This window comes from Pinus tabuliformis, chromosome Q (assembly GCF_031772625.1).
Source record: "Pinus tabuliformis cultivar Carrire ecotype Pingquan chromosome Q, CPIR1, whole genome shotgun sequence".
NCBI lineage: Eukaryota > Viridiplantae > Streptophyta > Pinopsida > Pinales > Pinaceae > Pinus > Pinus tabuliformis.
In genome coordinates this window covers 996,612,072-996,633,478 of record NC_142296.1, presented here as the reverse complement: position 1 = coordinate 996,633,478, position 21,407 = coordinate 996,612,072, and the positions used below count along the sequence as shown (strand labels likewise).

General features: G+C 40.1%; 1 pseudogene across 1 annotated transcript in view; it reads right to left on the bottom strand.

The window, feature by feature from the left end:
• Positions 1–21,407, bottom strand: part of LOC149222824 (uncharacterized) — a 369,394-nt pseudogene that overhangs the window by 168,775 nt on the left and 179,212 nt on the right. Inside the window, exon 12 of the transcript XR_016249667.1 lies at positions 3,877–4,005. The product of XR_016249667.1 is annotated as an uncharacterized LOC149222824 (transcript). The remainder of the gene's footprint in view (positions 1–3,876; positions 4,006–21,407) is intronic.

Here is a 21,407-nt window from a genome sequence, read left to right as displayed (position 1 = left end):
CACCAGAAAGAGGAATATTATAGAGGAGTACTGAGATAAGGGAAATCACTATGAAATATTATGACCAGTATTTTCTAGTTGAGATAAATTGTCGAAGTTGAGCCAGGAGGGCCAACAATTGTAATTCTCTATATTTGATGCATAATCAAATAAACCCTCATTTGCTACACCGATTTTCCCTTCGTGGTTTTTCTGGGGACGTTTAGTCCAAAAATATTGGTCTCATTTTTATTGTGTGTGCATCTATTTCTCAGTTCCTTATTTTACTTCCACAATGTGTCTTTTTTTAGTGAAGAATTGCAGTGTGGTTTATTCGTTATTTGCCATTAATAACTTAACAGAAGACAAATGAACTGTAATGTTAGGAGAATAATACTCAGTTGTTCCAGTTCAAGGAATTTTCATATTAGGGAGATGATTATGAGAGAGTTGCATAACAAACCTTCAGCATGACAATCCACGACATTATATCAGCATGAGGTACAGTGGATGGTAGACCTCTTTTACAGAAGGTGTTTAGGCTCTACGCAATATCTGGGTACATCATTAGGTGACAGGATAGCAGATTTGGTTGCGTGATCTAGCAGGAGCAAGGCGGTTTAGCATGCATCGGGTTGATTCTTGATGCTTAGTGTAATTTTGTGCTCAGCCCAATGGATGTGAGTGCTCGGCCTGCTAGAAATGGTGGGGAATTTTGGCTTCGAGGTAGTGATTACACAAAGATAATCTCATCCTCAAACAATACCCTCGGAAATTATAGCTCTAAATCCAATCAGAAGAGTCTCAGCTCTCAAGATTAATGCAGGCCCGGCCTCTATTAATTCTAAGGGGATATGATCTGCAAGTAATACTCCTGTATGATGCAAATAATTCAACCAAAGAGAATATAATTTTATCCCTTTGCAGAAGAGTTAATCCAAATCACAAAATCTTCATAGTTCAGTTCTCAGAAACAATTTCAAACTTGTGACAAATTTGTCCAAGGAACTAACAGCTAGAAATAAGAGAATTCAACCTTGTCAAGAAAACTCGATCTCCTAGAAGAAGGTGATTCAACTTGCTTTGTGATGGGTAAATTCAATCAATAATTTGCAAATTCGGCCTCTGCAAGAATGAAAGCTACAAGAAATAGAATTTGTTCGAGAAATTTGCCGCCTATAGGAATCGGCCTCCAAAGATATGATATTCGACCTTCAAACAAGCAGCTCAATTCACTAGTACATTAATGAATCTCAACCGCCTTAAGAAATTGAATTTCATATCTTAGAGAAGGAAAATCTGCTTGAGGAAGATGTTACATTTTGCCTCTTGAATGTGACAGACTCGACTTCTCTAATTTTGGCCTTCAAAATTATTGTTCTCGGCCTCCTTCCAAAGAACGAATTTCATCTTTCAATTAATTCGACCTAATTAGGGAGAAGGCAACATGGCTCTCCCAAGAGAAATGATAAGCTCTTGGCCCTAATAAAATAAATTTACCAAATTAATTTAATAATATAAAATTTTCCTTTGAGGGTTTTGTCGAACACTTAATATGCAAAGTAACAAATTTGTGAACAACAAATTTGAAATATGTAACTAGGTTCGGTCTTCATAATGACATGTGTAATCATGATTTTATGTAATTGATGTAAAGAAGAAAAATATAATTATTTATGACATGGTTGAGTCATGGGTTTCATGCTCAAGAAAAAAAAATTATAAATGAAGCCCCCATTGTGAGCTATTAGGTTTGGTCATTAAGTCATAAAGTCAAATGAGTGAATGTCATGTATTGAAGACCCATTTGGGCATGTTACATATTATAAAAGAGAAATTATTTGAGTTGTAAACCCTCCAAGACCTCGTCACAAGCACTCATTCAAGTCGGCCTTCCTAAGGAGCTAGAGATTATTCTAGAAATAGATGTTGGCCTAGGCACAAGAACAAGTCGGCTTATTGTGCATGGACAAACTACTATATAAAGGAGGACTCTGCCTCACTTGAAGACACATTCGACAAGCATCTGAAATAGAAGAAGAAGTGCAAGACATATGAGCATGGGAACCTCTCATCAAGTAAAGAAGGAAGAAGAAGAAACCAAAGTGTTTTGGGTTTGTTTTTGGGCAAATATCTCTCACACATGCGAGAAGGGTTTGTTTCTGCTACTGAAGAAACTGAGTTATTACAGTCAAACTAAGAGGTCGAATCAAGGAAGAAGTCAAGTATCCAATCAAGCTAATTTGTAGAAGAAAATGACTCCATCCAAGCAAGGAATCAAGGGATAAAAATTGTTGTTTGTCCCTCACACGTGCTGCAACTAGGGTTTCTGAAGAGGCCGAGAATTGCAGGCCTATGATAATAGGCCGAAATCTGAAGAAGAAGCCAAGATCCATGGTTGAGCAATCAGTTTGACTAGCGTTGACTCAAGGAAGAAGAATTATTTCAAGAAAGCCTTGAGAGTTGGTCTTGGAGAGGTGAGAGTTGGTCTTGGAGAGGTTAGTAGGTCAAGGGTCTTGGTCTTGGAATTCATCACTTGAAGATTCTATAAGAAGAAGAATTCATTTGGGTTTTCCTCTCAAATTGGAGAGGTTTTGGCCCTGGATGATCGCCTACATCTTGTGGCCCTTGTCTTGTCTCATTGTTGTTTATATTTTGGTAGTTGTTTGATGAAAAGAACACTATAATAATCAAAGCTAAAGAAGAGCCTAATCAAAAGAAGTAAAAAGTATCCACAAACAGTTATCATTACTAGAGAAATCACCTCCTGCCTCTGCCCTAGATTTCTCAACAAGCCCCAATGTCGGAAATTTCTCCTCTTCTCCAAAATTGTCTCTAATGCAGAAAATCAAAATTGGGGATATTACATCCTCATTCCAGTTACAATGAGCTATTACAGTAAGGTGTTTCTCCAAATAACCCCCTCCCAACAACACCTTTCGTGTATACAATTAAAATACACTGAAAATAACTTCGTTTTACAAGAGTCATCAGAATGCGATGGAACCAAGAACGAATTGTGCGGAACTGCCCCGATGGTGAAATACAGTAAGCGAACTCCATCGGACCCCATAAAACACCTCCAAAACCCTTTGGATGCTCAGATGATGTAATCTCGCTCCTATAAACTGGCTGCCACCAACCCTCGAAGTCCATCCTGACAGCATCACAAGAAATCTGAAAATGGGAACATTACATTGTCACTCCTGAATAGAATTATGTTATATTGATCACAAAGGACTAAATGAAACAATGTTAGTTCAAATGGGTGAAAGGCCATTGCTTGGTGAAGGAATCTAGCTTTTCCTTCCTGGAGATTGAGTTTCATTCTTTTGTCTATATTGATAGTCATTTGAACAGTTTAGACCTGTTTCTGAAGGTTTTTTCTGCATTGCATTTTGAGGGCTTTATGCCTCTCTTGATGGCAAATCGACAATCTGGCAATCTTTGATTTTCAATATAGAATGGAAAACCTTTTTAATGAGTGAAATCTACTTAATGGAGTGTTTAAGCCTTATATGCCTCTGGGAATGAAGAAAACTGAGATAGGTTGGGCTAATACCATACAGCCGTCATGGAGAACTGTGCAAACACATGTACAATGTAGTCTGTTTATATCTTTTGAAAGGTCACAATTTTTTCCATGAGAAAAAAATTATTCTATGTTTCTACTGTGTACATAAGGTTTGTTAAGTAAAATAAGTAATATTTTTTTTTAAGTTTATATTATTCAATTTACAAATGATTCTGAACTACCATCATACTCTAATGGCATAGCAATAAGTAGTTAGCAGCATTCTTAAATAAAAGAATCATTTAGTCTCAACAATATAGCTTAATAAGATTACTAACATAAAAATAGTAGGTTTCAAGACTATGACAAGTTAGAACATTCACCTGAGAGATCATCCCAATAACAATAAGATGACCATGAACTGCAAGGGCATTTAAGCATGTATTAAACATTTCTCCTCCAACAGATTCATATACAATATCAACGCCTTTTGGAAACTCCTTTTTCAAGACCTGTAAACTAGAACTTTGTTATTTAATTTTGTCGTGTTTATTCAAAATATAGAACATAAAAATATAGATGATCCAAAGGTGCTTGATTGGAAAAAATTATCCAATCTGATTTGCCTTTTCATTAGCAATTCGAAATATGATGCATGTATCTGGTACGGAATAATTATTACAATCAAAAGACAACATAACACTAAAAAAATCGATGTGATTATTAAAGAATGAATACACTATGCTAAAAAAAGAAGAAAGTCTTAAACATACAGAATATTTAAAGACTAAGATAATTTCTCCAACTGCACCAAAATAGCAAAAGTTATTGTCTTCGATGATGATTGAATGCATTTGTATCTCTTCACCTTGAAAATGCCATGATGAAAAAGATGTTTTTTTACTTAAATTGAAAAATAATATAGAAGAAATGGATCTTTTTAAGCATTTGCAAGTGGTGAACGAGACGAAAGTTAGATTAACCACCTAGAAGATCCTCATAAGGTAAAGGAACAGTTACTTTCCTTTGTAGAAAGCATTATTTTGAATCTAAGAGCTTATACTATGAAGAAAATATGAATGAACTGCCATCAACTTTACAGATGCCACAAGATAACTATATCCTAGCCACAGATGGTGCCCAATTCAATAGTTTCTCTATCATAGATTCAACAGTGTTCAAACATAACTTTTGGTGTGTTCCACAGACTACAAACTACAGAAAGGAAAAGAACACAAACTTCTACAATCCTTACTAGATTTCTCATTTCCTTCATTTAAAGTTTAAACAAGAATCTAGTCATCTTGATCCTTTGAAGGCTTAAATCTCCTCTGTAAACTGCAAAATAATTATCCCGGGGAGTTGACCCTTATATCTCATTGTAACTGTAAAGCAAAAGAGTTTATATTTTGTCAACTCCTCAACCATGTGACAAATGCAAAACCTTTTAAATGCTACTCTCTTTAGATTTGTACAAAACTAGCATACAAACCTTCCACCTCTTCTCATAGAATGCAAGAAGAGAATATCAGCTTCTCCTAGCAATTCCTTTCACATGGTTTCAACCAGTTTTGAACAAACTGGCATCAGCAAAAAATCAGCAAGGGGCCAGAAAACATCTTTTCAGCAACATCAGTGAAAAAATCGGCAAACCGTGACACGCATTAAAAAATACAAAATATTTTTATTTTTCAAAATTGGAAAAATCGGCAAAAATTGGGAAAAATCAGGAAAAAATCAGTAAGAAAAAAACACCAAAGGAAAAAATCGCAATTTTTACCCGGCAATTTTTTAGTAGCTGGAAAAAATCGCAATGTTGCCGATTTTTGCAACACTGGTTTCAATCACTCAAAGATAAGCAATATAAATAAAACATAAAATGTTATACAAAAATATTATCGTTTTATCAAATGATAACAAAATTACATGACACCATAAAACTTACACACGCACGATGATACATGAATTGTAGAGAGAAGAAAGATAATCGATATTTTTCAATGTATAAAAGAAGATGCAAAAGTGATGATGTCTCATAAGAGAGATAGACCTTGGTGGCAACCAACATTACATGCCTAAAAGCATCTATCTCTGGGTTGATTACAGACTGCGTGGATTATAGGAATTATGGGTAAAACCATCTGTTGTACTACATGTTTTGTGATTTGCTTTCTCCACAACTCCATTGTGTTGACAAGTTTATGGAGCAAAAAATTGTCCTTGAATGTCTTCTTGCTTACAAAAGTATGCAAACTAATCAAATATGAATTTCACTTCATTACCAGCTTGAAGGGCCTAAAACTCTACCAGACTCTTTCACTGCAAATGCATTAAAGAATTTGAACTCAACAAAAACCATCAAATTTCCTTCTGATATAATAAACCCACATTTTCATGGAAATGTCATAAACAACCAACAAAAAATACCTTACACCAACTACTGGAGTTGTTAATAAGACTTGAAAAACTTTGGCTCTCCAAGCATTCCCTTCATCAAAGGGAAATTTGTGTTGTTTGCCAGGTAGGCATGCTTCACAAACTTGTTCCTTCACCCAGATATCTAGCATTCTAACTACCATTCTATCCTTTGTCAATAAGGAAAAGGTATCCCACATTCATAATATGAATTGACTTGACTAGCATGTAACTGTGATGTCCCCTCTACTTATGTTCACCTAGCAGCTATACCAATTTTGCAATTTTGTGAATAGCCCCGTGGTCATTTGTGAGGCCCATTCATTGTGAGGGCTCATTCCGAAATTTTGGGAGTTGAGTGGCTTGGAGGCATAAGGAGAATTTTGGGGCAAGGTTACTTAACATTTTGGAGGACTTGTGCAGCAGAAATTCCTAGGAGTTTGAATTACCCAGCTGGTTGAGGAGCATGCTATAATTGGGGTGAGTTTCAGAGGTTGGAACTAGGCCCAACCCTTTCTGGGTCTTTGTGTGTTTCTTGAGGAGAGGCCAAGGCTATGTAATATCCCCAATCTTGATTTTTCATTTAATAGGATTAACGGAGTTTATTGGGGAAGTGCTAAGCCTAGCACAATTTTGTAATATGGGTATTGGAGACATTTTGGGTACATAGGACTTAGGAGAAATCGAAAATTCCAACCTTAGTGGGATCTGGGGGCCACCCCTCATGGAAAACGCACCCATTAGAGGAAAAGTCAATTTTGTGGGAAGGGCGTCAAAGTAGTTGGCTAAGGAACCGACAAGGAAAGGGAGGTAACAATTATAAATAGGGGGTTGAAGGCGGCATAGAGCACCTTTTGATAATTTTCCATTTACACATTGTTGCTCAAGTTGTTCAACTGAGTCACAGGTGTTGTTTAGCACCAGAGGTTTCCAAGGGGAAATCTCACCCTCTTCTTCGGTGGACCACGAGTGCCACCCTAGGGAGGCAAATTCTACTCTTCTTTGGTAGTTGGGAGGATACCACGCAGTAGCACGAATTTCTGGCACTAGTGGGACGCAGAAAAGGGAGCTACGCAGGGCTTGGAGAGGTATTGTGCTGGAGAGGAGATTTGTTGTTGTTGGGTTATTTTCTCACACAAATATTTTTCGGAAGGAGGAAATTTCCAGGAGCAGAGGTACTTGTCTCAACAAAATGAATTGGTGTGGATGGGCTAGCGTCTTTCTCCCCAGGACTGCGCAGGTGGTTGTGGAGCTATTTGTGGGGAGGCTCAGTGACTAGATTGAGGAGCTGGAATTGTTTGGGATTTGATTGGAGAGCAATTGGAGGAGAGTTCCTAGCCTTTGAGGAGCAAGAAACGCCCCAACTATCACAGGTGAAATTTTCCAGCAGTAGAGGAGGGCCAAGCATTTTGGGGTCAATTTTGGAGCGTCAAAACTAGGACAAACCCTTTCTATGTTTTCTGGGTTTTTTAAGGAGAGGCCAAGATTAACTTGGTCAAATTTTTGAGCAGTCTAGAGGGCTCAAACAGGTATCTCTTTCTGGACAGCAGTGCAAATTTCAAGGGCAGCGCAAAGCATAGAGGAGAAGTCACTTCCCATCATCCGAGCACTTTGTTTTCTCACCTGGGATTTGTCTAGCTTGCCTTTGGCAAGCCCAAGTGCACTTGATCTTGCCTATTGTACCCCTACCATGATATATAATAAAATGGCTCAGTTTCTTTGGGAGTAAATTGTTAATGAGCTGATAATTTGCGATGTTTGATTTTTGGTTGCATGTAAGAAATTTACGATTATTATTACTTAATATTTCCATTAGGAATATTACAATTTCTCAAAATTTTCTGAGCACTCTAGAGGGGCCAAACAGCAGCTTCTTTCTAGCCAACAGTTGCAGATTTCCAGGGCTAGAGCAGAAATAGAAGGGCAAGTGCTTCTTAACATATAGGCAACATAATTTCTCACCTGGGGTTGTCAAGCTTGCATTAGCAAGCCGAAGTGCACACATTCCATTAGGTTTTGTACTTTCCTCTTACATATAATAAAATGGCTCAGATCTGCACAGTTTTTGGTTGAAATTTGTGGATATTCATTGAATGCTGAATTTTATGTGTTGCATGTGAAAATTTTGCTTTGCTTATCATTGTATTTCCTAGTAGGAATATTATAGTGGTATAAGAGCAATAATCTTGGCTCAGCCTGTGGGAACCCCTTCATTCTATGACACCAGAGGACAAGCAGAATATCACGTACAGGAGACAGAGGTACAGGAATAGGGAAAGAGAGCTACATATTACTTCAGACACAAAAACCCTTGAGTAGGAGGTTGAGAAACCAAATATGGGGGATAATTTTAATGACAAAGATAAGAGAGATGAGAAGTTTGCCCAAAGCCTCTTGAAGGCTATCAAGGATTTGGCCAAGGGCATTGATGAATTGAGACAACAAAACAACAATAATAACAACTTTGTCTCATCCAACTGTCTAAGGTGAGCCTCCCATGTCCTACTACCTGTATAAAGGGTATCATAGGGCAGTGACTCGACCCTAAGCAATTGTAAGCCATGTTGGAGAGCGATACATATGTAAGTCCCCACGACTATGACCAAGAGTGCACATGGACACCGAAAGGTAATCCCATGGATGCCCCTCTTTGTCCTCGTCCTACTGATAACTCCATCGAAGACCTGAATCTGTTGAGCAAGATGTCCCCAGATGCTCAACAGCACCCCCATCTATACGGGATGAGCGGCATCTAATGGTATGCCTCCTCTCACTCCATGGTGTAAACTTGGGCACCACAACACACTGCCATGCATCTACGTGCTCGCCTGCAAACCACTGCTCAACGCTACATGCTCCTACACGCCACTGAATGCCAGGATCTAAAACTGAGATAGTACGTGTCGACTTGCACCCTACCGGTATCGCCTCCTCCACTGTCGTATCACCGTACCCTCTAATGCATGGGCCTCGCCTCCAAATCCTCCTTGAGAGACACAAGAGGAGAATCCCCATATGTACCAGTGGCGATGCCACCACTGTGCTGCTCCTCGGTGACCCCTAAGTCCCAACTAACTGCAGAGAGTCCCTGGCCCCAAACAAGGCACTATCTAGTGGCCTGCCAATGCCACCTCCTCCAACAAACTCCTACTAGAGTATGTTGATCATTTTGTGATCCCATGTACAACCATCATACCAAAATGACCTAGGGAGTCCCCTCGCAAAATGCCTGGCCACTGGCGCTAACTGAGACTCCCCACAAGGAATGCTTGCGCTTGACTGTTAGATCAAGTATACCACCAATGTTGTAATCAATCTGATGAACATGCCTACTGACTCTAACCGTGACCTATGACCAACCCCATATGCTTAGCCCACTCCATCGAGCACCAACTCAGAATAACTCGCCATCCAACCCCAAGGGAAGGATCAAGAGCATGAACTCCCGTATACGGAAGTAACCCTCCATCCTCCAAAGGCTGTACCCTACGCAGCTCATGTCGCCTCCTCTCACCATCCTGGTCAACACATAAAATCTGTAAAGGTGACTCTGCATCTCCCTCTCGAATGTGCAGTGGTAACCTACTAGTGCTACCAACCTCATACATGCATGTCTGAGTAGGGTTGCCCCGTTGCTCCAATGTGCACTCCAATTGAACCATTAGGGAACCCAATCATTCCCCAATGCGAGCCAGATTGGTCGTTGACTCGGCACAAACCGCTTTCATGCCCTCTAGCTCCTCATTCTGCTACAGAATGGCCTCTCGCATTGTCGTGGCCTTCTTTCTCAATGCTAGAAGGCCGGCCCAAAACTGATCAAACTGTGGAGGACAACTATCATCTATAAACTCGGCCACCGCTTTGGACCCATTTGTCTCTTCTGGTGCCTCGTCAAAGACAGGTATGCCTCCAAGCACCTCATTAACTTGTTGTGGGCGGCCATCATCTAAAAACTCGGTCATAGCACTAGGTACCTCATCAATTGTCGGCATCTCATCAATAGATGGCCCTCCGAGTGTATGCTCTACTCCCTCAACCAACGTGTCAGTCGCAGCTACCAAAGAGGCCTCCAACAATGGTGACTCCTGTGCCACACCGGGTATATCGATGTGCCCCTCACCATCCTAAGTGTTCTCCTGTTCAACCTCCTCCTCAAGCTCCTAACATCTAAATCCCAATCTCCACCAACAGAAATGCCCCCTGGTCTCACCCTTTAATTGTCCTCATCGTGTCCACTCCCTTTGAGGGGATCTGGCATCCTTTTAATCAAATCTCTCCACAAACCTTTTTGTGAACTCTGTGTAGGATGTGATACGTGCATGACCCAAAGGGATCATCCCTCTGTACCACCACTCTATAACATCTCCATCCAAATGCAAAGTGGCATGCCTAATAGTGTCTGCCTGCCTCATGGGGTTTAGCTGAAAATATGTGTCCAGTTCTTGTACCGATTTTTTGACAGAACTACTAGTTGAGCCATCAAAGTGGGTGAGGGTCATTTTTCCCTCAATGCTACTCACTCTACCTTAAGCCATGGGTTTGTCTATGGTTCACCCATCACAGTGCATACACACCCAAGTCTTCCATCATCTTGTTGGCAACCCCACAACTGGCCAAGATCATGCTTTGATACCACTATAATATTCCTAAATGGAAATATTAAGTGTAAACAGAAGCATGCACTATGAACAAGAAGTAAATTTAACACACATCCACAAAATTACAATTCTGCACAAGGAAAAATAATTGGAAGCTGAGTCATTTTATTAATTCTGGATAAAATTGGGTACAAAATGAGTGGAACAATGGCACCTGAGCTTGCTATAGCAAGCAATGACAAACCCAGGTGGGAGTAAGATGCCCACAAGCTGCAATGACTCAACCCAGGAAATCTTTGCGCTGCCCTGGAAAATCTGGATGTTGTTGCTGAAGGGAAATGGATGCACTAGCCTCAAATGTGCTCAGAAAATTCTGAAATTTTAGCTGGCACCTCTCCCCAACAAGCCCAACCAAACCCAAAAATATCCACGAACCCAAGTGGTGGAAATGGTGCTAGAGTGAACTGCGCCCTTCTCCAATCATTTATGTTGTTGGTTGCTGACTGGAACACTAATTTCTACTAGAAATATTGCCGAAAAAATTATGCGAAATTTACCCTGGACTCCTCTCATCAAACCCACAGAAACCCAGAAAGGGTTTGGGAAAAATTTACTGACCACATGGGACCCCAAATTTAAGCTTGCTCCTCCCAATTGGCTGCCAAATAACTCTGTTGTTTTGGGGCACAAAAACTCCTCCAAAAATTCTGCAAAATTAGGAGCATACTCCTAGATGTTAGTCCAACAAAACCTAGAAATGTTTTGGGCTAATTCTGATCTCTCGGAATTACCCAAATTTGGTGCTACACCCTTCTCTACTGGTTCTGCATCCCTCTCAAGCTACTGCTACAAATTTGGCCCTATTTCCACCCTTGAATGGTTGTATAATTTCCTGCAAATTACTCCCAGAAAGTAAGAGGGAAATCCCTTCCTCAACCTTGCACAACTCAGCTAGCAACAGTTCCATGAAATTTTGCCCAACCAAAGACAGTGCAGGCCCTAAGAATGCTAAATTTCGTTCTCACCGGAGCAGCAATCTCCAGCCCTGAATCTCCCCACAAAATCTAATCCAATATCAAGGGACTTTCTCCTAAATTTTCCAGCTCAAATTTCCCTTGAAGACCTTGTTACCGCTCAAACTAGCAGGGGTCCCAAAAGGGGATCCTAAAGGGGCAACTGCTAGGTCAAGGGCAATAATGGAGCAATAGCCCACTGTCACCTCAGCTAAAGCTCCCTACTCTTTACGGACTTTCACCGATGGGAGGAGACTCGGTATGAAGGGACTCACCTAGACAAATGGGTCGATAAAGGGAAAAGAGTGATTTGTGAAGAGGCCTATTCACAAGAGAAGCTCAATATATGGCTTGTTTGCCCAAGAGGCAAGATGAAAGGCTCTCTAAGAAGGGTTGAGAGGGTCTTAGGGGCTAGGTTTTGCAAATAAGCTTTGTAAAGGAGGGACCTAGTCCTGAAAACCCTTGTGAAGACTTGGTTTCCAAATGGTCTATGTGTGATTATCTTCAAAAAGTTGTGCGACCACACGGGACCAAGTGGGCCCAAAATTAGGTCAAGTAAGAGGGATTGGTCACTCAAGGAGGGGCTTGACCTAATTGTGGAAGAGAAGAGGATCAATGGATAAATCTTCTTGAAATAGAATGCAATGATCCAAATGAGGTCAATAGCCAAGGGAAACCTAGGGCAGGAAACAGTGCTCAAGCTAGGCCTTGCAATATCTCGAGATCCCGGATTTGCTTCAAATTTGGAGGGCCTCTAGAGAAAACTACAACGCATTTGTGGACCAGAAATCGAAGTGTTTCGATGGCTAGATTGTGATATAATTCATGCCCTAGGAGCCCTATGTAGGCTAGACCTAGAAAGAAAGAGAGAAAGGTGAGAAAAATATGCTTTAGGGTGATCACCTATGGAGGACCAGTGCCTAATCCTTTGGGAGAAATGGAGTCAAGATGATTCCAATGTTTGGGATGGTTTCACTTCATCAAGGAGGCCTCTAGAACAATTTCGCATGGCAATTAGGGCATGGGACAATTGCTTCAAGATCTCTATACTTCAATGGACAATACGCGATGACTTTTCAAGATAAAATTTCAACAAAATATCTCTAGGAACATTCACTTATTCAAACATGGCCCATGACATGATGCAACACTAATAAAAGACAAATTTCCACTCTTTCACACAAGAAAAGCAACAAATTTCAGCCTAGTATAGTGAAATTCCCCAACAACATGCATGTGACATAAGAAAAAGATAGAGTAGCATTAAAAGAGAACTTACATGTGAGAACAAGTATATCCAATCATCATCATATGCCAATATAAAAACTCCCAAGGCAAAATGAAGAGATCCAAACATCAAAATTCATCCATCCATCCAATTTCATCCTCCAAAAAGAATAGCGAAAATCTCTTAAGAAAGAATGATCAATCCAAGTGATGATGAGAGAATGAATCAACTCATCATCTATTTATACAATCTCTAATGAATTCGATTTAGCTTGTTTTGGCTTAATTTAGCCCCTAGAATAAAATAATGTGCAAAATAACAAGTACTTTTTGTGACAAGCCAACAAAATAGCTCAATAATACATGAATAAGCCTCCCAAAAGGGTCGAATGATAAACTGAGTGAGTCGTTGGGCCTTTGAGGAGGCCTAATGAAGTCCAAAGCATGCCATGATGAAGAAATGGACTCCCAACATAGTGGACAAGGGGTTGGCCCCTTGTTTTCCAAGAAAAAACCTATGGTGCTCCCAAGTGGGTGTGGGGGCACAAGGTCATCCTCATGGGTCTCCAAATGGATCAGAAGTACCTGTAGACCATCTATAAGGGCTGGAATGATGACATAAGCCCTACCTCTGTAGCGGGGACAATCCTATGGACCCTGGAACATCTACCAAGTGTATGGTGCATCTGTGGAGCCAACTAGGCATGGTGAACCAAGTGCATCATCCTCGTCCAAAAGGTGGAATAAGAGCAATCAACGAATGTTGTTGGGGATCCATGAAGTAATCTCAGCTATTGTGCAAGCCCGTGGCTCTCAACACTCACCCTACAAGTGCCAATGTGGCCCTCTGGAGGGCTAGGACCCCGTATAGGGAGACCAAGCCCCAAATGGCAATCCACCTGCAATCCTGCATAAGATCCAATGCGTCCCCTTGCCCTCTAATACAACAAATCATTAGAATAATAAAGTAAAAGATCTTACAAGTCATGGAACCAGTGGGGCACTTCATGGTGGCATGCCCTTCCATAGTGGGCTTTGGTATGTACAAGTGTCTCCAAGCTCAATAGGGGGTTAACCAAGGACCCTATTAGGTGGTTTCAACCTCTAAAGGGGGTGACATGTCCATAGTACATCCTTCAAGAGGTAGGTGGCAAATGATATAATGATGGAATGGAGTGGGGATTAGGGGAAACATCCAGACCACATGTCAAGGTACATTGGGTAGCTATAACAAGGGAAGCCCACAATTGGGTATATAGGGGTAGGAGGGAGAAACGCAGTACATGAGATACCCCGACCTTTGTTTTTCCACCCTCCTTCATATGCATTTTGCCTTTTATTGATTTTTCTTCATAACTGCTCGGGGCTCCAAGTGATGGAGAGCATGATGTGAGAGATGTAACAGTGAATACACCCTTAAGGTGGGGCGGTTCATCGCTCACCAGGGTTTGGGACAATCATGGGCATAGTTTTAAAAACCGGTTACCAGTCTAACCAGCGGGTTAGCAAGCCCGCCAGTCTAAACCGGCCAAAAAACCCGGTTCATTAGCCCATTTCTCCTTTTTTTTGCCCTAACCGGCTGGTTTACGACGGAACCAGCCGGTTTTGTATCAAACCAGCCGGTTCCGTCCTAAACCGGCCGGTTAGAGGCACGCCCACCGTAAAGTTAAAAAAGCGGAATTCTGACTGTGTTTTAGGGGTTTTGGGGGGAAACTAAGGGTGTTTTCCCTCCAAAAACACCCTCTCCAAGCCTTTAAGAGGCCCCTCTCACTCTCATTTGTCTCACACAACTGATTTGGAGTGTTTGTGAGTGTTTGTGAGTTTGTTTGTGAGCTTGGAGAGTGTTGAGTTTTTGCGCAGCTGAAGTAGTCATCTTCGAGTTGGAGTTGGAGCTATTTTGGAGATAGTGTGGCTGTCAATCGAGTTGCCATCTTCAAGAGGAGGCTAAGGAAGCTAGTTTGCATTTTCAGGTAGTCATCATGCCTCCAAAAGCCAGAGATACTGCATGGGCTCATTGTGATATGATTGATGGCAAAATGATCTGCAAATATTGCCACAAATCCATTCAAGGAGGGGGTATTAACAGGTTCAAGCAACACTTGGCTGGGATAGGAGGCCATGTAAAGCCATGTGGAGCACCAAATGAAATAATAGGGCATATTAGGGTAGAATACCTTCAGAAGTTTGAGACTCAAGTCACTGAACCAATAGAGAAGTTTGTGACTGCAAAGTTTGGGAGTCGAGACTCAACCGAGTTTGATCATGATGACTCATGAGAAGTTTCAAGTGATAATGTTGATCACTATTATAGTATTATCATATATGTAGACTGGAGTCTTGTAGTAGGCCACTGGCCCCATAGTTTGTAGGCTTTGTTTTTGCACTCTAGTGGCCATTTAGACCCTCATTGCTTATGTATTTTGTCGATGATATGTATTGCACTCGGTGCCATTTTGATATATTCACCTTTACATGGTATATAAATGAGCAATCTTTGCATATTTTGTCTCTATTAGCTTGGAATCATGGTTTTAAATCTTAAAAATAGTTTTTTCATTAAAAAATAATTATTTAATGTATTTTTCTACAACCGGTTCGTTTAGACCAAACCAGTCCCGGTTAGACCAGTTCCGGTCGGTAAATCGGTTCATTAGGTGGATCCATCCGGTCACCGGTTCCGGTTTTAAAAACATTGATCATGGGTTCCTTACTGATAGAGAGGGCTTATCTAGGGCCCATAGGAACCAGGGAGATGGCAATGGGTAACGGGTAGAGCTCATGTTTGCCTTTTGCCCACATGTTAAATTTGTATGTCCCGACCATCTTTTGCATTTTGTGGTACATTTCTTGTTGAGAGTGGTCAAATTATGCTTTTTCTTTTCTTTTTAGCTACATCAACCTCTGGGGCATCGTTCCAAGCCCCACCCAAGGTGTGGACAAGGGGAAGGGGAGGCTAACACTATGTGGACCCAGATGGGAAAATAGATGAATGGGGCTAAAATGAGTGGAAGGGGAGTGATGTAGGTGGTACGGGAAGGGAGACCACGCAACCAAAATCGAGATTTCCCTTGTAGTACCAACCCAAAAGCCCAAAGGTCAGTAGAGGAGATACATCAACCTCTGAGGCATCGTTCCAAGCCCCACCCAAGGTATGGACAAGGGGAAGGGGAGGCTAACACTATGTGGACCCAGATGGGAAAATAAATGAATGGGGCTAAAATGAGTGGAAGGGGAGTGATGTAGGTGGTATGAGAAGGGAGACCACGCAACCAAAATTGGGATTTCCCTTGTAGTACCAACCCAAAAGCCCAAAGGTCAGTAGAGGAGATCACATGGGACTAGGATACAATGGTAACCATGAAATCAGGCAATGGAGACAAGAATACAAGCCTAACCACCGAACCCCCCCACCAATCCATGCCCAAAAGTTCCCATGACAAGTAAGAAAAATTACTCAACTATACCCATGAAAAGCCATACCTTTGGAGTCAGAAGGCCCACCTTCAAACATACATTCATGACAAGTGGTTGAGGGACCACATGGTTGGCTCTAGTGGCGAAGAAAATGACACATCGAGCTATCTAATGGCTGTCGGCTGTCGGTTGAGGACCATCTAGGAGAAAAAAATTCTCCTATATACACTACCCACAAGTGGTGGGTAACGGAACCCTCAACCAACCAAATCGATTTTTGCCACTACATCCTCCTAGAAGTTTGGAATGGCTAGAAATAATGCACAATCTCCAGCAATCTCCTCTCCAATAAGCTCTAAAATTCTCTCTGATGGTGGCACTCTAAGTCCATCAAAGAAAGAGTTGAGATTTCTGCACCAAAATCTCCTTACACTAAGCAGCACTAGTAGTCTTGGCTAAGCAACTCAAGAGTACTCTAAATCAGAAATTCAATTTGTCAAAAGCCCCCAAAATGATGCCTCCTTCTGTTTATCTTGGCTGCCCCGTTTCTCCCCTTGTGAGTCCCACCAATTCAACTTCCTTCTCCCTAGCTCGATTTTCCTAAGGGGTTCAAATTCTCCTTTTAAGGTGGCCCCACATCCCACTACCAATTTAATCTTTCCTTTTCTCTAATGTTGGTGGTCACCATCTTTCCAAAAATTAAGTGGGGACTCCCTCCACCCACTTTTCCTAAGTTTAAAACCTCAAATATTTCCCAACACCATTTGCAAAAACAAAAATTCATCTTAGCAAGATTTATTTTATTGGGGACATTACAAGGTGGGCCTCCCGACCCCGAAGGTATGGATTTCATTAGTATAGTTAAGTAATTTTCCTTACTTGTCATTGGCACTTTTGTGCATGGATTGGTGGGGGGATTCGGCGGAAAGAGTCGGCTAGGTCTATACTCTTGTCTCCACTACCCAATTTCATGGTTACCCTTGGAGCCTAGTCCCATGGGATATCTTTTACTGGCCATTAGTTTTAGGGTTGCCAATACATGGGAAATCCCGATTTTGGTTGTGGTCCTGCTTCTCGACACCATATGCATCACTCCCTTCCACTCATACTAACCCCATTCATCTCCTTTCTCATCTGGGTCCACATAGGGTTAGCCTCCTGTTGACCACTACGTGTCGACAACCCATAGCATTACACCCCCTTTTTTCAAAAGGGATAGCGCCTGATCGATGTGTTTGTGTCGTCCAGCTATCATCATCAGCCTGAGGATCATGTTATAATGTAAACCCATTCTGCATGTATATAATGTAAATAATCTCAGCAGATCCGTGTCGTGTATGTAATTACCTAGGTAAACCTACTTTTCTGGTGACGATATACATTCTGGGAGGCTTTTGGTCTCACCGATCCATTCTCGAATGGTCGGCAAAGTTTTCCTTCAGCGTTACCCCAAAGCCAGAATGGATTTTGTCACTGGAATCTTAGGGGAGTCCTAGTGTTCTAGATTGAGTCTATGTAAAAGTGATTTGGGAATAATCCTAACTATTTGGTTAGGTTATTTTATTACAAATTGCTTGGTCTACTGGATTATATTTGTATTGCAGAAATGGATACTCTGTGAGAGTCTTTCGCAAATGGGTTTTCCCCTTTGACATGTAAACAAATATGAAAATCATGATGTAAAGTGTCTCAAGGGTTGGAAAAATAATTTATCCCCTCATAGGTTAACTAATTAAATTTTCTGGTCAAAAATTAATTAAAATCCTAAGGCAGAAATTTAATTAATTCTAGGTCCTAGGTAAATTTAAATTCTCCAAAGGCAAAATTCGTCAGTCCTTAAAAATCAAAATTTAAAAGGTCCCGGGACTAAGGTAAATTAATTATTTTGCTAAATTTTAAGCCTTTGGTCCCTAGGGTTAAGTCAAAGTCAAAATTTTGAAGAAATTAATTCAAAAATTTAATTTTTGAATTAATTAAAATGCATTTAATTGAAAAATTCGAATTTCTTCAAGAATTTAAAATTTCGACAGATGAGATTAAAAGAAATTTTGATCCTCATAAACAGTAGAGATTGCTTTGACGAGGATCACTCGAACTAGTCGTTGGAGGATTTATCTTTAAATAGGAAGTCATTAGTCAATCAATTCATCCAACCTTTGAGTCGTGTGCTAAGCGAAAAGCTCTCGTGTAATTTTTATTCGGATAATAAAGGACTTTGGGGTTAATTTTCGCCAGTGTTACTCTTCATGGAAATACTGTAAGATATGTCGTTTTTCAAGCATAAATGTTTTTTAGCCATTGATAATAGCTTTTGAAGAGTGATTTGAGTACAGGTATCTTGCTCTGTCGTTGGGGTTTAAGTGATAATTTAAATTTTGAATGTAATAGCAGGTATCTTTATTTATCTGAAGTTTTTATCATTTTATCGCTCTATTTTGATCGCTAGAATGAGTTTTGCAGGAAAATCTTGATTTTTTGATCATCAAGGGTTCGGGGAAGCTTTCAGTTGGACCAGCGAACTCCTGACCTGTGTTTTCTGAAAAGCCTAGCTCAATTTGATCCCGGGCTTATCATAAGATTTTTATTGGTGATGCATGAAGGGTTTTGCGCTTAGCACCTCCTTTAAACTTTAAAAATTTTAAATTTTTTACGTGCGAAATTGATGAATCTGGCTGTTGACAGCCTTAGATTATCAGATCTAGGAGCGGAGTCGGACTCACACTCCCTAGACCTAATAGATCTGTCATTTTTGTGCATAGATCTGTAAATTATTTTTGGTTTTCTGACTTCGGTTTTTTTTTGGTCATTGTCTATATCGTTCGGGTGTTTCTTGTTGTCTTGTAGTGACAGATTTGAGGAAGAAATCTGAGTAGAGTCCAGATCTAGGCCCTGGAGGGTAAGATCTGGATCTCTGGAGTTCATCAACATAATTTTGCAGGGATATTATTCAAAAGATTTTGCAGTCCAAGGTTTTAAATTTCTTTAAATTTGGAGAAAAATTTTAAGGGTTTCATTAATATATCTAAAGCAGAAGATTTTAATTCGCTGATTGGGTTTTCGTTTTGCTGTGCAATTTTGAAATTTCTTCTACAAGGTCCATAGCCTTTTGCTACTACCTAGGGTTTACTTTCGTTGCTGCAGAGAAATTTCAATTTATTTTTTTTTGAAAAACCCTCTATTCGTCGAGCAGACTTCCATCGCTCCTCATTACTCTCCCTCATTCGCTGCCTAAACCCCAATGCTGTCCATTTCTGCTCGCTTCTCCTTTAACCTGCATCTAAATCCATATCCGTTGCCTCGCTTCGCTCTTTCATCTTTCAAGCAGCCCTCTTCTCCATTCCCGTAGCGTTCCTCAACGCTCATTTCCCTTTGCTCCACCTGCACAGCAAACAAAACCCTTCTTTTCTTTCTGCTATCATATCTCTGTGTCTCCTTCAAACCCTGTCAACAGCCATCGTCTCCTCCGCCATCATTCAATTCGCACGCCCCTCCTTTTCCCTGGCCCGACTCCTCCTTTTGGCTGCAACCCATAGCTCCCACGTTGTTTGTCAGCTCCTTGCCATCTGCGTGTGGCCTCAAAATGCCAGCCTGCAGCCTCCATCCATCGCTAACCTGCCTCTACCTCTCCTCAACACTGCTAACCTTTCTCCCGTCGACCAGTGCGGATCTACCTCACGTATTCCCTCTCCGCCACCTGACCTGCATTCACAAGAACATTCGATTTTTCTTATTTTTATGTATGTGTTATATGTATGTGTTAGTTCTTATTTAGTTTAGTTAGTTCTTTCTTTTATTTCATTTGTATATTGGGTTAGGGTTTATTTTATTTAGCTTCTCTTTTTTTATTTTTTGTTTCAATTTAAATTTAAATTTTTGTTGATTCTCTATTTTTTATTAAATTTTTATTTCATAAAAAAATAAAAATCTAAACATTTAAAAAACAAATAAGAAAAAAGTTTTCCTTTTTCTTTATGATTTTTTTATTTATTTTTTTGATATTTTTATTTTTTATTTTTTACAAAATTAAAAATCATAAAAATTTCTAAAAATTAAAAAATTTCAAAAAAAATCATAAAAATTTCTAAAACATTAAAAAAAAAATCTAATTTGTTTCTTTTAATTTTTGGTAACTTTGAAATGGTTAAGGAATTAAACTAAAAATGGATTTGAACTTTCACATTTAATATTTTAATGTGGCCTATGGCCCATTAAAATTTTAATTTATTAATCCTTTGATTCGTTTTACTTCCGTCACATTGAAAGAAAGATTTTGATTTCTTCAGTTACCATTAAAACAATAGACTAAGGAATAATTAAAGTGCTAATTTAAAGTTCCTTGGTGTCTTTGGTGATTAAATGCAATTTTTATAATTTTTCTATGGTCAAAGTGAGATAAATGTTTTAAAGTTTATATTGGCTATAGGAGAAAGTTAAATGTTCTAGATCTGAATTCCTAACGAAAATTATTTTAAATCTAGAATCTCTTGCATATTGCAATTTTGGGCATTTACATTAATTGTTCATGATCGTCGCTTTGCCACATCTATAAGTTTTCTCTGGATGACTTCTTATTATTTAGTCTATGGTTAATTCAAATTAAAAAAACTGGTCTGTAGTCATTTATATCTTGTAATCGTGTCTTATTTTAATCCATCTATCTTAATTGACCAAGACTTGCTTTAAATTCATCAAGTTGTTCATCCTTAAAATCTCCTAGAGCCTGTTCTCATTCATCCACCTTAGGGACTACCCCCTTTGACTTGTCTAGGAGAGAGTCTAAACGAAGTGAGTAAGGATTAGAGTGACAGCCCTTACTCTGAGCGTTGTCACGGTGCCTACACACTTTGTGCGACAACACCTTCCACTCCTATTATCCACACCTTGGGTCTGGCTTGGAACAATGCCTCGGAGGTTGATGCAGCTAAAAAGAAAAGAAAAAGCATAATGCGGCCACTCTCAAAAGGAAATGTACCGCAAAATGCAAAAGATGGCCAGGACATACAAATTTAGCACGTGGCAAAAGCCAAACATGAGCTCTATCCCTTATCCATGGCCATCACCCAAGTTTCTATGGGCTCAAGATGAGCGCCCTCCATCATTAAGGAACCCATGATTGTCCCAACCCCTAGTGGGCGATGAACTGCCCCACCTTAACGGGGTATCCATTGCTATATATTACACATCATGCTCTTATCCCCTAGAGCCTCGAGCAGTTATGAAGAAAAATTTATCAAAGGCAAAAGGCAT